We start from the raw sequence: 18,443 nt of genomic DNA, 5'->3' as shown, positions 1-18,443 counted from the left end.
GTTTTGGAGACGTATGGAATCTCCCTACTCAACTGTCACTTTTCAAGAGCTGAAATATGCAGGTAAGTTGTGTTGCTCGCATTGGGTAGCTCAGTCGTTAACACTGCTGCCTCACTGCACCAGAGATTCATGTACAAATACAGTCTCCAATTTCCTCCCACAGTCCCAAGATATGTAGGTATGGTGGAATAGCCACGCTAAATTACCCATAATGTCCGGGGATGTGGAGGCTAGGTGCATCAGTCATGGAAAATGCCAGGTTATAAAGATTGGGTGGGGTAGGTGGTGGGGTTCAGATGGATGGTCTTCGGAGGATCAGTGTGTTGTCGATGGGTCAAATGGACTGCTTCCCCACTGTGGAGATTCTTGCAGAAATTAGTTGAGGGAACAATCCTCGAGTTAATTCCAATATCCTTTCTTCAGTGAGGAAATTAACTCTATTCACACTACTCGAGATGTGATCTCACTGAGACCCTATACAGCAGCAGCAGCACTTTGCCAGCCTACAGTAAGGTTCCCACCCAGGTTAGAGCAATCTCAGCTCTCTGGGGAATACACAGCATTGCTGAAAGATCATTGTCCTTCTTAACTCCACCAGCATTACGGGAGATCTGGTGATAATGTCACAATGACACTTGAGAAGAACATGTCAGGTGTGTTGAGATGATATCAATGTTGAGATATGCCTTGCCAAACATCTCGCCTGAATCTACCGTTAATCTCCCCAGAGCCCACGTCATCAAATTCCACGGAAGCTGGTAAAGTGGAGCTTTGAAACAGCAAACATTGATGAGAGTTATATATCAAAATCAAAATTGTGATGTAAATGTTGGGTATGTTATAAAACAGGAAATTAGCTATGCAAGTTTGTGGGTACTGCAGTAATAATGGAGATCTTTAAGTTGCTTCTGAACAAGTAAACCCAAGTGAATGTTAATGCTGGGAAAATGGATTTCATGACCGTGTATGAAATGGGTTGTTATGACAATATGTTGACCACCGAGCTAGATATCAGGCTGTTTTGGAATTGCTGATGTGTGATCAGAAGAGGTAATTAAAGTCTTTGATGTAAAAGATCTTTTGGGAATAGTAAGCTTAATATTTTGAATTTAAATTACATCTGAATACAAAGCAGTTTTTTTTCTTATATTACTGGTGTATACCTGAGTCATGCACGCCATTAAGATACGAGGAAAAAGTTGGCTTCAGTGAATTTGAAAAGTATATTAAAATGATTTAATGAAAGACAGACAATGGCTGTTATTTATACAGACATTGTGAGGTCTGTAAGGACATTATCGAAATTAATCCCTCCGGTAGCAAGATTGTCTGATGAGGGAACTCTGCCCGTGTTCCAGAGAGTTTCAGAGAATGAGAGGTGATCGAAATGAAACATTTTAAAAAAACTCACACAGAGGGGAGTGATAAACACAGGGACCTTCACAAGTGAGAGCAAGAGTACTGAGAATCCCAAGGCATTCCAGAAGGACATCAAGCAGAACAGAATAACCAGGGAATGTTTGATCAGGGATAGTTAGCATGAACGTGTCAGAAGGTGGTCACGCCGAACGGATTTTATTGATTTTTTTCAAAGAGGTTGTTTATATGTTTTTTTCAGCAACGCCTTTGACAAACCTCGCATGCAAAACTGATAAAGAAAGTACAATTTTATGGTATCAACGGTAACTTGGTAAATGACATTCAAATTTTCTTCTGGGCAGGAGACAGAGGGTGATGGGAGAATGTTCTTTGTGCGACTGGAGATCTGTGACCCCTGGTGTACCCCAGTGCTGTATCCCTTATTGATTGTGGCATTCATAAATGATGTAGATGTGAATGTGTAGGGGGCAGGTAAAGTGTGATAAATAAATGTATGTTCGACACAAAGATTGACCAGGTGATTGGCAGTGAGGAGGAAGGCCTTATCTTACAGGAAGATAGAGATGGTTTGGTCAGATGGGCAAATCAATAGCAGATAGAATGCAACTCTGATAAATATGAGGTGATGCATTTTGGAAGAAGGAACCAGTCAGGGGAAGACTCAATGAATGGCAGCACACCTAGAAACTGAGATGGCGCTTCTCTACACATCCTGGATGTGACTGGCCAGGGTAATAGTGGAGTTAAGAAGGCATTGTGAAAAGTAAATAGCCTTGACTCATCGGGACATAGATTATAAGAGCTATACATGACTTTGGTTTGGCCAAGATGGTATATTTTGTGGCGTTCTGGGAGCCACATTACAAGAAGGATGTGGTTCCACTGGAGGGGGTGCAGAGGAGATTCACCGGGATGTTCCCGGGAATTGAGCATATCAGCCATGAAGAGAGGCTGGATAAGCTCAGATTATTTACTTTGGAGCAGAGAAGGCTGAGGGGGATGTGATTCAGAAAGATAAGATTACGAGGGGCTTTGACAGAATGGATAGACAGAAGCTGTTCCATTTAGTCAAAGAGGCAAGAACAGGGGAGCACACTTTTAAAGTGAAGGGTTTGAGGATTAGAGAGGATTTGCGGAATGTTTTTCACCCAGAGGGTGTTGGGATCTGCAACGTACTTCCTGAGGTGGAGTTGTCCTGGTAACCTCATACCTTCTAAGTAGGACTTGGACAAGGTCTGGAAGTGTCATAACACTCACAGCTATGGGCTTTATGTCGGAGAGTGGGACTACTGTAGAACATGTTGTACAAGGACTATGCTCCAGTGATTGTATGGTGTTGACACGAATTGATGGGTTTCTGAAGAGAATCTTATAAGAATTATAAGAGTGAAATGTCAATGGAAAAGTTAGAGAAAACACGTGCAGACTTCGTTACAGTCTGAACCCAGAGGAAGGAGAATAGAGAACAGGGCAATAGTAGAACTATGAAGCAAATACTTCAGTTCAGTCTCCACAGACGAAAACAAACCAAACAAATCAAATCTTCCCAGCAGGACTGGAAAGCCTAAGTCACGAGAGAAAAAGAATGAAATTAGTAAAAAAGTGTTTTGGGAGATATTAGTGGGTCCGAAATTATGGTTGAATTTAGAATACAGATGGAAGGTGAGATGATCAAGTCCAATGCCAGGGTCCTGTGCGGAAACAAAGGAGACTACAATAGGATGAGTCAGGAGTTGGCTAAGATGGCTGGAAGCAAAGACTTTAAGGTGGAACCATTGATGAACAGTGGCAGGCTTTCAAAGCAGTTTTTCCAAATGGTCAGCACCAACATATAACAGTGAAATAGAAGGATTGTTGGAAAAGGGTAAGCTGCCATGGATGTCTCTTTAACTAAGGGAGGCTATCAAAATAAAATAAATGGCATAAATAATCACAAAGACCAATGGGACACTAGAAGATTGGGAAAACTATAAACGTTAAAAGAAAGCAACAAAAAAACCCTATCTTGAAACATTAGATAGATTATGAGAGTAAACTACCTCAGAATATAAAAAACAGACAACAAAAGGTTCTAAAAATATATGAAATGATAAGAATGGTTAAGTTAACCATTGGTCCTTTATAGGGTGAGAAGGGGGATTCAATGAGGAAATGGCCGAGGAATTGAACGGATATTTATTCGGTTTTCACAGTGAAGGACACCAATAACGTGCCAGAATTGTCAAAGAGAGGAAGGTATTTGAAGACCTGGAAACAGCCATTCCCACGAGAGAGATAGTGTTGGGCAAGCTAATGGATCTAAAGGTAGATAAGTCTCCCGGCCATGATGGAATGCATCCAAGGATACTAGCAGAGGTTGTGGAAGAAATAGCAAATGCATTTGTGGAATTTTTCTAAATTCACTGAACTCTAGTGCAGTTCCAGCTGATTAGAAAACAGGAAATCAGACACCATTGTTTAAAAAGGGTAGAAAAAATGTGGGGAATTATAGACCGGTTAGCCTAACATGTGTAGTGGGGAAAATACTTCAATCTGTAATCAAGGAAAAAATAGCAATGCATCGAGTTAGAAATTGTTCCGTTGGACAGACACAGCATCAGTTCATGAAAGGCAGGTCATGATTAACAAATTTAATGGGAATCTATGAAGACATTATGACCAGGGGGATCCCAGAACATGTGGTGTACCGACATTTACAAAAGACATTCGACACAGTGCCGCCAAAGAAAAAAAACAGCTACTGCATAAGGGAAAGATGCGTGGCGTTATGGGTAATGTATTCACATTGATAGAGGATTGTTTAACTAACAGGAAACATAGAGTGGGAATAAAAGAGTGAGTTTCTGGTTGCTGATCAATGACTACTGGTGTGCCTCTGGGATCAGTGCTGGGACCGCAATTATTCACAGCTTACATCAACAATTTAGAGTTGGGGACCACGTGTAATGTCTCAAAGATTGCAAATGATATGGAAATGAGTGGCAGAGCCAATGTGCAGAGGACTGATAAACTTTACAAAACGACATAAATAGTTTAAGTGAGTGGGCAAAAGTCTGGCAGATGGAGTACAATTATAATAAATGTGAAGTCATCCATTTTGGTCGGAATAACAGTAAAAAAGTCGGCGTCTGTGCAGAGGGACCTGAGTGTCTTTGTGCATGAATCACAGAAGTTGGTCTGCAGGTGCAGCAGGTTATTATCACGTCAAATGGAATGTTGTACTTCTTTGAGAAAGGGATTGAGTTTAAACACAGGGAGATTATGTTGCTGCTGTACAGAGTGCTGGGGAGGTCACATCTGCAATACTGTGTGCAGTTTTGGTCTCCCTACTTGAGAAAGTATATCCTGGAACTACAGTGGATGCAGAGGAGGTTCGCTAGGTTGGTTCCGGAGGTGAGGCATTTGGTGTATGAGGAGAGACTGAGTAGACTGGAATTATATATTGATTGGAATTTGAAAGAATCAGGGAGGATCGGATATAAACAGATATAATTGGGAAGGGAATAGATAAGATGGAAATAAAGAGGATGATTCCAATAGCAGGTGAAACTAGGACAAGAGTACAGAATCTCAAAATTAGGTGGAGCAGATTTAGCATTGAACTGAGAAGGAACTTCTTGACCAAGAAGGTTGTAAATCTGTGGAATTCCCTGCCCACTAAAATAGTTGAGGCTTTATCATTAAATGTTTTTGAAGCTCAGATAGATAGTTCTTTGAGCAGTAAAGGAACAAAAGTTTATGGTGAGTGGGTGGCTAAGTGGAGCTGAGGCCATGATCTTACTGACGCTCCTAGTTCTTATGTAATGGGTCAATATGAAATAAGAATCATATTTGAGGAACGGACTAATTGATACATATGGAGAATCAATGGATGCAATGCATTTGAATTTTCAGAAAGATAATGGTACAGACTCTGGCTTATTGTGCAAAGTCAAATGTTACAGGATTGGGGCTAAAATACGAACATGGTTTTAGAATAGGAGAGCTGACAGGAAACAGTGAACATGAATAAAGCAATATGTTTTGAAGTAAACGATCATGGTGTGTTGTAGGGATTGGTGCTTGGACCCTTACTATTCCCAATGCATGCCAAAAATTTAGTTGAGGGAATCAAATGCAATATTTCCCAGTCTGTTGACAGTACTAAATGAGGTCGGATTGTGAGTAGGTGAGGAGAATGCAAAAAAAGCTCCAAGGTGATTGAGACAAGTGGAGTGACTGGACAAATACATGGCAGATGGAGAGCAATGGGGGTGGATGTGACGGTGTGTACTTTGGTGGGGGATCAATAGAACGGTATTTATTATTTGAAAAGAGATTAGTTGAAACATGTTGATCTTTAAAGGTATTTATGTTCTTTATTTGTTTCTTCTGTGCAGACCTCCGAGGTCAGTGCAGGGCAGTGAGTCCTTATCCTAGAAATCAATGCTGGAAATGGCATTGGCATGCTAACCAGTGTGCGTAAACCCACCAATGGGGAGCTGTAATATTGAAAAGTATCTGGATCTCCCTGTACACCAATTACTGACAGCAATATTACAGCAAAGAAAGCAGGTAGGAAGATAAATGATGCATTGACCATTACTTCAGGGGGAGTTGAGTCGAGGAGTATGGGTGTCGTACTGAAGCTGGACAGGGCCTTGGTGAGACCCCATCTCGAACATTGTGCAGTGTTGTGTGCGATTTTCGTCTCCTCACTTCATAAAGGACAAACCTGACATTGAGGGAGTGCAGTGAAGGATGACCAGACTGATCTCTGAGGTAAAAACAATGACTGCAGATGCTGGAAACCAGATTCTGGATCAGTGGTGCTGGAAGAGCACAGCAATTCAGGCAGCCTCCGAGGACAGGCAAAATCGATGTTTCGGGCAAAAGCCCTTCATTCCTGATGAAGGGTTTTTGCCCAAAACGTCGATTTTGCCTGTCCTCGGATGCTGCCTGAATTGCTGTGATCTCTGAGGTGACAGGCTTGTTTGGGAGAAGAGTTTGGGGCGACTGGGCCTGTATTCCATGGGGTTTAGGAAAATGAGTGGAGATCTCAGTGAAATATATAAAACTCCGACAGATTGGAAGTAGAGCTGATAATTTCCTTGGCTTGGACGTCAAAAACAATGGGCCACAGTATTATGTACAGGCAGGTCACTCTGCATTGAGATGTGAATAAATGTCTGTACTCAGAGACTGGTGAACCTGGGGCGTTCTCTCCCACATAAGGTTGTGAAAGTCAGGACACCGAATATAAATAAGAATTTCTGGACACTAAAGGGATCAGGAGACAGCTGGAATACAACTGTTACAAGCTCTCAGATGTTAAAAAGGAGATCTCTGCAGTGTCAACAGGACTGTGTTTCCCATTCCCTTTTCTGTCACCGAGTTTTCTGTTGGTTTTATCCTTCCAAACGTCAGGGTACTTTGATACATTGGAGTGTCGTGCTTGACTGTTTTAGAGACCATTGAAGAGTTTACCACACGTCTGTGTGTCTGGAGTCACTTTTAGGCCAGACCAAGGAAGTGCAGGAGATTCACTTCCTGAAAGTACATTCGGGAAGGAAACTGGTGTTTACAATCAACATTGGCTTCAAGGTCACTATTAATGACACCAGCTTTTAAATCTCGATATGTTATTAATTGTTTTTAGCTTCCACCAGCTGCCAGAGCATTAGCCTGGTCAGGATTAGTAATCCAGTGACATTTCCACAACAGCACCATCTCCACATGGTGACCTATCGGAAACCACAATAGCGCGTTATTTCTGTGCTGCTTGACAGCTCTGTCAGAAAACAACCACTAATGTGACATTATGGCACTGAGGGTGTGGTAATTGGTCTATTGTAACTATTCTTCTCTTTGGGAATTGGACGTAGCTAAGTAATTTTCGGCTTTGTGAGGGAGATGTCAGAGTTTTCATCTTGGTGGTAATGGTAGACTGAGGGATTATCCCAGTCAAAAAGTTACAGATTGTGCTTGAATATAATACTGCTTCTGCTATGGTCTACAGCACCACATCAATGTCAGGAATTCTGTATTTAAGAAAGTTCACAGAGTTATATCATTGAAGGTATTTACAAAGAGGTTCGACTTGGAAATGAATTGAGTGCAATGAGGAATTAGTGCTGAAAGAGGAGTTTGCAAGTTATAGACTCTTAGTCATACAGTGTGCAAACAGACCCTTCGGCCCACCTCATCCATGCTCACCAGGTTTCCTAAAATGAACGAGTTCTATTTTTCTGCTGCTGGCACATACCCTTCCAAACCTTTCCTTTTCATGTACACATCAGATTGTCTTTCAATTGTTGTAATTGCACTCACCAATGCCAGTTTCCCTGACATCTCGCTACATGTCTCTGTAGCGCTCTCTGTGAGAAACAGCTGCCCTTAGATCTCTTTTAAATCTCTTCCCTTTCACCTTAACCCTATCCTGCCTGGATTTGGACACGCCCACCCTGGGAAAAAGACCTTTGCTATTCATCCTCTCCATGCCACTCACGATTTTATGAACCTCTGTAAGGTCACCCCTCAGTCTCCTATGCAAAAGGAACAAAATCCCATCCTCTCCATCTATCTCAAAACCTCCCCTCTCTGTCACATCATTTTAAATACTTTTGTCCCCTTTCCAGGTTATAACATCCTTCCTATAACATGACGACAAGAATTGTACTCAGTACTCCAAATGTGGCTTTAACATTCTCTTGAACAGCCACAAAATGATGTCCCAATTTCTGTACTCAATGCTCTGACCGATGAAGGCAAACGTGCCTAATGCCTTCTTCACTGCACTGTCTAACTGCGACTCCACTTTCAAGGAACTATGTATCTGCACCCTGGGTCTCTCTGCTTGATTACACTCCCCAATGCCCTACCGTTAACGGTATAAATCCTGCCCTAGTTTGTCTAACAAAATGCAACATCTCACATTTATTTGCATTAAGCTCTATCTGCCAATCCTCAGCCCATTTTCCCAGTTGCTCAAGATCTCATTGGATATTACTCAAATTAAATTGGACAATCAGGAATTAGTCTAAAATTGAGATAAATTATTGTGTTACCTTCCTGAGAAAAATCGAAATGGACGATTTATGACTATCACATGGGGAGATATGCGGAAATTAACTTGGAAGTACTTACCTAATTGTGCATAGATATAGGAGATGCTGTTACGATTAAGAAACATCCTTATAGGCATAACCCTCTAACGTTGGCACAGGTTCAGAAGGAGTTTGAACATATGCTCCAAGATGGCAGAATCAAAGTGAGTTACAGTGACTGGAACTCACCCTGAGCCATGGTGCCAAAGCCAGAAAGCGCCCAAGGGTTATGTGTGGACTATCGCAAAGTCAATGCAGTTACAAAATTGGCTTGACAGTAGGAGGTAGATGGTGTTGGGATGAATCCTCTGAATTGGTTCTTCCTTCTTTGTTGTTGTCATTAGCACCTTCTCCTCTTGCTTTCCTTCCCTGCCAAAATACCTTTTGAGCATATTCACATGACACACTCTGTGAGATTTCTTTCTGTCTGGAGTTCCTATCAAATTACCCTCACTCAATTTCATTTGCATTTGATAAGGTCCACTAAACCTTGCATTTCAAGGTTCACCTATTACTGGAATTTACACTAATACATTATCCCCAATAGCAAAATTGCAAATTTTTGATTTCCTATCCGCTTCCTGTTTCATTACATGCTGCAATACTTTTAAATTCTGACGAGTCAACTCCCCAGCGCTATTATTCGTTCCCTAAAATTTGAGACCTATTCCAAATGTGTGGCCTTTGAATTCTGATTTACTAATTTCTCCTTAACCATTTTTAAAGGTCCTCTCACTTGATTCCCAAAAACCCATTCCAATGGACTAAATTTGGTGCATTCATTTGATGCATCTCTGATCGCAAAAAGTACAAAGAGAATTCCCTTACCCGAATCATCAGGATAATCCTGACCATAAGCCCTCAACATGGTCTTTAGTGTTTGATGTCACCTTTCTAGTGCTCCCTGCGATTTTGCATGGGACCCAGTAGATTTGAATTCCTTTATTCCTAAGCGGCCCTTATCTTCTTTGAATAGTTTGGATGTGAAGTTTGAACTTTGAACTCACTGTATCTCTATTAGTAGACCGCATCTTTTTTTAAATGAGTAATTCCTCTACAATCCTATTAGCTCTGATATTGCATCTGGGAATGGTCTCTGGAAATCTAGTCGATACATCCATTATTATTCAGAAGTACTGATTCCCACTTTATTGTTTGAAGTTGGCGACCTAACCAGTCAATTAAGACTCTTGTAAAAGGTTCCCCAAATGCAGGAATAATTATTAAAGGTGCAGGTTTTATTACCACCTGTGATTTTCCAATTACATGACATCTATGCCACAGCTGGCACACTTTAATGACATGCTGGCGCAGTCCAGTTGTGTAAAAATGTCTTTGTATTTCAGCCTGTGTTTTCCTCAGTCATAAATGACCTCTAGGTGGTCACTCATGCGCCAATCATAACACCACCATTCTATACTGCATTAGCAATACAATTTGATACATTAATGCCCATTTCTCCTCTCCTTGATTATGTGATAGTCTCCATTTCCTCATTAGGTCATAATTTGTAAGGTAATAACAAACAGTGATACATTCAGAACACCTAATGTACAAACTTTTTTGTTATAACAGCTTTAAATTTTCATATTTCTGCTGCAACTTAATTAGTTTAGCTGAGCTAAAAAATATTGCATGAGACCCTGTTTGCTCCTGTTTTGTCTCAACTAACTGATGGAATAAAGTGTCTACTAATGCCACTTCAGCTTCCTTATCTTTACATTTTTGATCTCGCTTGTTTCAACTGGTGACATTGAGACCTTGTTACCCCACAATCTGGAAAGATTACAGGATAAGACTCCTGCATTGCTTCAGTTGCCTGTGTCTCTGCTGGCTTTTCAATCAGAGTAGGTAGTATTCTACAGGTAAATCAGCTATATACTTTGCAAAGACAATTTGTATTCCTGGAGCTGACAGTGTGTCCACCACTCCTACCACAATTTATCCACACTCTTCTTGACATTCTGCACTTACTTTATGTAATTTTGTGCTTTCAGTCTCACCATGAGTTTCCTTTAGCAGTACCTTTTCTGGAAATATTCCTTCCGGAGTACAAATCTCCTCATCTTTCAGCATCACATACTGAGAGGATCCTGTGTCCCTTAATATCGCATTTTCTTTACCTGCTACTCCTGGACTATGTGAATAAACTTGGTCGGTACATTTTATAAGCAGTTCCGGCACTTCCTCGTTAACCAACCTCCAATAAACTGGACACTCTGATGCAGCTTTCTAGCTTCCACTGTGCTTTCTGTTGCCGCTCCAACAAAACTCCCAGGCTTATCCTGTTTTCCTACATCTATTTTATTTTCCCTAGCCAACCAACAGAGTGATTTCATGTGACCTAACTTATTGCAATAAAAACACCGGAGCTTTTCTAACTTCATTGTGCTCTTCACGGGTTTCCTTTTTATCCTGTAGTAAGTTGTTCTTATGATCTTCACTGTGATCTTCCTTTCCCTTTCCACGTGAGGATTTATCATTGGCCCAATTTCTATCCCTCATGGGCTGAAATTGATTCTGGAAGCCAAACCGTGTTGTATGGGTCAATTCATAATCATCAATCACTTTAGCTGCTAACCTTGCTGTTTTAACTCTCCGCTCTTCCACATGAGTTTGCACTATATCAGGCAAGCATTTTTGGTCTCCTCCAAACTAATTGTCTCTCCATGAGCATCGTAGATTTGCTTGATTTTTAAAGCTCTTATCAATCTATCAAAATTACTTTGTTGGATCCTTTCACATTCAAATTAGTTTTGACCAGAATACCTCCTTAGATTCCTGAAATATTGTCTATAGGCTTCTGGCTTACAGGTTATGAAGTCAGAAGGGCAGAAGGAGGGGAGAGTATCTAATTTCAACAGCGACCCTCACTCAACTAATAGGAGAAAGTGAGGACTTCAGATGCTGGAGATCAGAGCTGAAAATGTGTTGCTGGAAAAACGCAGCAGGGCAGGCAGCATCCAAGGAGCAGGAGAATCGATGTTTCGGGCATGAACCCTTCTTCAGGATTCCTGAAGAAGTGCTAATGCCCGAAACGTCGATTTTCCGAGAGCTGGCCACGTCTTCTTGATTATACAAACTTGTTTTTAAAGACGTAAACGTTGTCTGCCTACGGCATTATTGTTATGTATAAACAAAAGGACGCCAATAAACCTTTTAGACTTCAGACATATTGGTCATTTAGAACCTCTATAAAAAGAATCACGAACATCATAACCTTGTAAAGGGACCAACTTTGTGCCAACATGCCACATTTCACTATGGACTGAATTCAATAAATGTAAGTCTTACTGTTTTGAATCCAATCAAGTGTATTAAGGTGAAAATCATTGTGCGTTGAAGATACGAATTTGCCTTATGAGAGCAATTATAGGAATGCCCAGGCAAACCCACACTTCCTGCCCACTGCAAATCTATTGCTTGTGGCCTGTTCTAGTGGAGGGGTGCACGCTAACCCCAACATCGAGATTGTGTTTTTGGAGGTGATGGTGGGAGGTTCAGGTGGTTACAGCATTGCAAATGAACAACACGCCAGAATTATCTAGCCTGCGATAAGAAAATATCCATCATTCTCCCTCATAACTAACTTCACTTGAGCAATTGGTGATGGGAAATGTGACCAATATCCTGCAATGCCAGCATTCAATCCAGTCCAGTTGTTATTATGATCTGAATGTACCACACTGAAAGGAGCTAACTGATCTGTTTGTTCAGTGACTGTGATTGATGACAGTCTCCATGGATTCCAATTGTGTCACTGGATGGTTTCCCTCTTCTATTAATAAGGGGCTTCTTGCAATGCTTTGCCCCATTGTAGCAGCAGATGCATCACCTCTAACACTAACGGGGATCAGCAGCTGCAGAGACGGGAAGAGAAGAGATCAACAACTGAGAATATTTTGGATTGTTACATTAATGGATCAGAATCTGAGAACATTAGACTGGAATGCTCAACAATGGACAGGAGTTTATCCTTGGGTCTTTTGTATCTTTCTTCGTATTGGTCAACATTACCAGATCGGATAGAAGCCGTATTGTTGATTATCCAGGCGGGTTACTATCCCATGCTCGCTATTGTTGGTGTTCCTGCTAAGTCTCTCCATCTCTATCCATTTGTTAATCCCATTAACTATGCTGAACATCATTGCTATTTCTGTTACCTATATTTGACAAAGACAGAAACTACTGTCTTCAGTTTTCAACACAAATTCCATTCATTACCATAAACTTCCGAACCACCCAACACCCCAGTCCTCACAAACATCTGAGAACTAGACTTGATTTGGAGATGCCGGTGTTGGACTGGGGTGTACAAAGTTAAAATTCACACTACTCCAGGTTATAGTCCAACAGGTTTAATTGGAAGCATGCTAGCTTTCGGAGCCACGCTCCTTCATCAAGAGATAATGACTATCACCTGATGAAGGAATGTCGCTCCGAAAGCTAGTGTGCTTCCAATTAAACCTGTTGGGCTATAACCTGGTGTTGTGTGATTTTTAACTGAGAACTAGACTGTTCACCATCACAAATTATCTTTTGCCTTGAGTTCATTTATTTCCCGGTATTCTCTCCATCACCAAACATCCCCACTACCAGATCCATAATATTCACAGTCCCCACCTTGACGTCAGTGCGGGCCCTAAATAAACCATTATCTATGCCTTGGTAAAATTCAGATTTTATGTTTCCAGTTTTCTTCTCAGCACTCTGTTTGTTACAAATATGTCCATCAGAGCCTTGTTCTTGTCTCTAAAGTAAGTTCATGACAGGGACAGTGTGTCAGAGATGCAATGTTGCTGGACATGTAACTCAGAGGCCCAGGTGACTACACGAAATACACTGTTTCAAATCCTACCTCAGATGATGTCAGAACTTAAATTCAAATGACAAGAATTGGAAGTTAAAGCTAATTTCATTAATATCAACAATAATAGCACAGCTTTTTGTCAATAAGTTTGTCTATTTCACTGATGTTCTTTGGTAAAGAAATCTAACATTATTACCTAGCCTGGCTTCAGACTGATGTCAGACCCACAGCAATGAGCTTGGCTCTTTACTGCCTGAAGGAATGACCTCACAGTAAAGAGCATTTAGTGAGGTCATCAAATGCTGCCCTTACCAGCGATGCAGACATCCCATGTTATAACAATATGGAAATTTAAATAAAATAAAGGATGATGCAAGAGATCAGAAACAAAACAAAGTCGAAAAACTGCCACAGAAACTGAGCAGATTTTGTACCCTTTGGTCGAGGGAAAAATAGAATTGACATTTCGAGCCCACTGCCCATACATCATAACTGAATACAGCTTGAAAATATTGTGATTGATGTTGGTGACAGTGATGTCTATTATGAAGGGAGAAGGAGAAAGTTGATTAGATAGAGAAAGAGAGAGATAAAAGAACATTTGTTGTATAGGGGAGAAGGAGTGAGTTGAATAGGTAAAGAGAGGGAGAGAGAACAAGAAGCAAACCTTCTTTGAGAAGGTGACCAAACAGGTAGATGAGAGTAAACCAGTTGATGTGGTGTATATGGATTTCAGCAAGATGCTCGTTAAGGTTGCCCACAGTAGGCTATTGTACAAAATGCAGAGGAATGGGATTGTGGGAGATATAGCAGTTTGGATCAGTAATTGGCTTGCTGAACGAAGACAGAGGGTGGTGGTTGATAGGAAATGTTCATCCTGGAGTCCATTTCCCAGTGGTGTACCGGAAGGGTCGGTGTTGGGTCAACTGCTGTTCATCATTTTTATAAACAACCTGGATGAGGGCGTAGAAGGGTGGATTAATTATTTGCAGATGACACTAAGGTCGGTGGAGTTGTGGATAGTGACTAAAAATGTTGTAGGTCACAGTGAGGCATAGATAAGCTGCAGAGTTGGGCTAAGAGGTGGCAAATGGAGTTTAATGCGGACAAGTGTGAGGTGATTCACTTTGGTCGGAGCAATCGGAATGCAAAGTACTGAGCTAATGGTAAGATTCTTGCTAGTGTAGATGAGCAGAGAGATCTCGGTGTCCAGGTACACAGATCCTCGAAAGCTACCACCCAGATTGACAGGGTTGTTAAGAAGGCATACAGTGTTTTAGCTTTTATTAATACAGGGATCGAGTTCCGGAACCATGAGGTTATGCTACAGCTGTAAAAAAGTCTGGTTCTGCCGCACTTGGAGTATTGTGTACAGTTCTGGTCACTGAATTATAAAAAGGAAGTGGAAGCTTTGGAAAGAGTGCAGAGGAGATTTACTAAGAGGCTTCTTGATATTGAGGGAAGGATTTACGAGGAAAGGCTGAGGGAATTGAGGCTGTTTTCGTTAAAGAGGAGAAGGTGGAGGGGTGACTTAATAGAAACATATAAGGTAATCAGAGGGTTAGATAGGGTGGACAGGGAGACCTTTTTTCCAAGAATGGTGACAGCGGGCACGAGGGGGCATAGCTTTAAATTGAGGGGTGATAAATAGTAGGACAGATGTCAGAGGTAGCTTCTTTACTTAGAGAGTAGTAAGGGTATGTATGGAATGCTTTGCCTGCAACCGTAGTAGATTCGCCAACTTTAAGTACATTTAAGTCGTCATTGGACAAGCATATGGACGTACATGGAATAGTGTAGGTTAAGTGGGCTTCAGATTGGTATGACAGGTCGGCATAACATCGAAGGCCGAAGGGCCTGTACTGCACTGTTATGTTCTATGTTCTATGTTCAAACAAAGGGATTGTTGATGATCAGCTGGAATGGAAATAAAAACGAGTTTAATCTTATTTATTTTTATTTTGTTCCCATATTACTGAAAGTCATACCCATGCTGGGTAAACACCAAAGTCACTGTATAAAGTGAGCTATGTCTCTGTCTCTCTTCCCTGTGTGTATTCATTATCTTCATTTATTCATTAGTGGGATGCTGGGCCAGTATTAAATTTCCTTTCCTCATTGTCCATGAGATGGTGTTGGTGAGCTGCCTTTCCGACCCACTGCAGTCCGTGGGCTGTAAATAGTCAGTGCTTAGGACTGAACATACCCACTTCTGATCGTATGATAAAGGGAAAGACATTGATGAATCAGCTGAAGTTGTTTGTGCCGAGAACGTTTCCCTGAGGATCGCCTATAGAGATATCCAGGGACTGAGAGGATTGATCTCCACCAGTCACATTGTGTTCTGAATGACCCAAACAGTGGGGATTTCAATTTTGTTCAGGCTCCTTGACACCTTGCTCAGTCAAATCCTGCCGTGATGTCAGGGCCAGTCACTCTGACGTTGTGTTCATAACTTTTGTTCATGTCAATAGGCCAAGGTATATGTGTGGGGAGTGTTTCCTTCTCTCAGAGGATAGTGACTTTTGGGGCCTCTCTATTCCAAACAGCTACATTAATGAAACGTTTGAGGTCGCGGCGTGGTGTTAATGGATGTTGACACGTCAGGGAGTTGAGGGCGACAAAGAATTGGGCATGAAAAAGAAATTCCGGCCAAGAGCATATCAGCCATGACCTTACTGAATTGAAGGGCAGGCCTGAGGGGCTATGTGGTCTGGTGTTATTTCAGTATACCCCATAATCCTGTCATTTTGTGGCCTCTTCCATTTCCTATGTTACTGACTTGAAGTAGTTGAATAGACTGATACTGTCGCTGCATGATCTAAACTGGGTCTAGTTCTATCGACTTGAGGGACTGATAAGTCTCCTTCTGTTACTGTATATCAGGCTCCATGGGCTGAAAAGATTCATCTTGTTCTGGTGTAACTGAAATCCAGATAATACAATTCTACCACCATTGGAGAAAGTGAGCACTGCAGATGCTGGAGATCAGAGTCGAAAGGTGTGACACTGGAAAAGAACGGCATAGCAGGCAGCATCCGATAAGCAGGAGAATCGATGTTTTGGACATTGCTGATGATGGCCTTATGCCCGAAACGTCGATTCTCCTGACCCTCCGATGCTGCCTGACCTGCTGTGCTTTTCCAGCACCACACGTTTTGACGTCTACCGGCCCGCCCGAGTCAAAATTCCTGATCATGTCATCAAAGAACTTTAACATATTCATCAGGCGTGAGCTTCCACTCATGCTTACTATTCCTAATCAAACCCTATTTTCCAAATGCATTTTATCCCTCAGAATCTTCTCAAGTAATTTACCTTCCACAGATGTTAAACTTACTGGTCTATAGTTTCCTGGCTTTATTTGTCAGTCCTTCTTGAGTAAGGGTACAACATTTGCAATCCCCCAGTCTTCTGGGATCTCACTTTTGGTAAATGATGATCAAAATTATCAGCCAGGGCCACCGCAAATTCTTTTCTAGCCCCTTGCAGTGTTGTTGAATATATCTCGTAAGGACGATGAGATTTATGCAACTTCAACATTCCAGTGCATTCTGTATCTACTCTACTGTGATATGGACTGTCCGTAAGATATCATATTCAACTTCCTCAAATTCCCAAGTATTCATGTTTTTCTCCACGTTAAACACGGAGAAGAAATATTTGTTAAGGACATCGCACATTTCTTATGGTTACACACATACGTGTTCACTTTGGTCTTTGAGTGGTCCTATTCTCTCAATAGTTAATGCTTTTCCTTAAATATACTTAAAGTACCTCTTTGAATTCACCCTGATCTTCTCAGCCAAGGCTATCTCATAGCCCTTTATTGCTGTCCTGATTTCCGTCTTCAGTAAAGTCCTGTATCACTTATATACCTCCAGGAGTTCCATTGATCGCATCTGCCTGGACTTGAGCCACACCTCCACATTTTTTCAGGTCAAAGCCTCAATAATTCTTATCATTCAGGGTTCCCCATTCCTGACAATTTTTCTTTCACGCTCACAGGAACATATGCTGTAGATTTTGAACTCTAGCTGTCTCCTATTTGCCAGAGTTTCCTTTGCCTGCAAACAAACTACTCCAACCAACCCTACAAGTTCCTGTATAAATCCATCAAAATTCATTTTGCCACAATTTAGAACTTGAACGTGTGGAGCAGTTTCATCTTCACTCTCCATAACCATTTGAAAATTATTAGAACTATGGTTATTTGTCGCAAAATGCTCACCCACTGTCACCTCCGTCACCTGTCCTGCCCTATTTCTTAAGAGTAGGTCAAATTTTGCCACTTCTCGAACAGGACCCTCTATATAATGCTTGAAGAAACTTTCCTGACACACTAAATGGATTTCATTCCATCAAATTACTTAATGCTCTGGCAGTCCCAGTCTGCCCTATTAAAACCCCTATTATGACAACACTATTGTTCCTGCAAGTCTCCCCTCCCTCCCTGCATATTTGTTCCTCTAATTACCATTGACTATTTGGGGACCTATAGTACAAACCCAATAATGTCACCATCCCCTTCCTATTTCTTAGCTCCACCCACAAACCCTCACTGGTAGATCCTTTATATATATCATCTCTGATCACTGCTGTGATACTCGCCTTAATCCAAAATGCAACGCCCACTCACCTCCTTCCACCACCTCTGTCCCTCCTAACGCACGTTACCCTGGTACATTAAGCTGTTAGTCCTGTCCCTCCTTTAGCCATGTTTCTGTAATGGCTAAAATATCCCAGCCCCACGTACGTATCCATGGCCTGAGTTCACCGGCCTAACCGGTCAGCTCTTTTGTATTGAAATAAATGTAATTTAATCCAGCAATCATTCCTTGCTCCCTATCGTGTTCCATCCTGAACTGTCTCGCCATCTTACTGTTTCTGATTACTGTATCTTTCCAGCCTTGCACTTTCCTCCATGATCTTGAGGATAACTCACCACCCGCCCCCCCCACCCCCCCCCCCCCCCCCGCCCCCCCACCACCACCTCGCCAATCTTGTTTACACTTTCCCGAGTTGCACAGTTAAAACTGTCTGCCAAGTTGTTGGTCCCCCATCCATTGCATGTGCCACCTGTCCCTCTTGAACAGATCAACTCTGTCACAGAAAAGATCGCAATAATCTAAAAATCTGAATGCCTCCTCACTGCATCGATTCGTTAG

Source organism: Chiloscyllium plagiosum, unplaced genomic scaffold (genome assembly GCF_037043375.1).
Source record: "Chiloscyllium plagiosum isolate Xiang-an unplaced genomic scaffold, Cpla_swu_hap1 HiC_scaffold_11, whole genome shotgun sequence".
Taxonomy (NCBI): Eukaryota; Metazoa; Chordata; class Chondrichthyes; order Orectolobiformes; family Hemiscylliidae; genus Chiloscyllium; species Chiloscyllium plagiosum.
The sequence above is the reverse complement of the archived record's forward strand: the minus strand, read 5'-3'. Positions refer to the sequence as shown.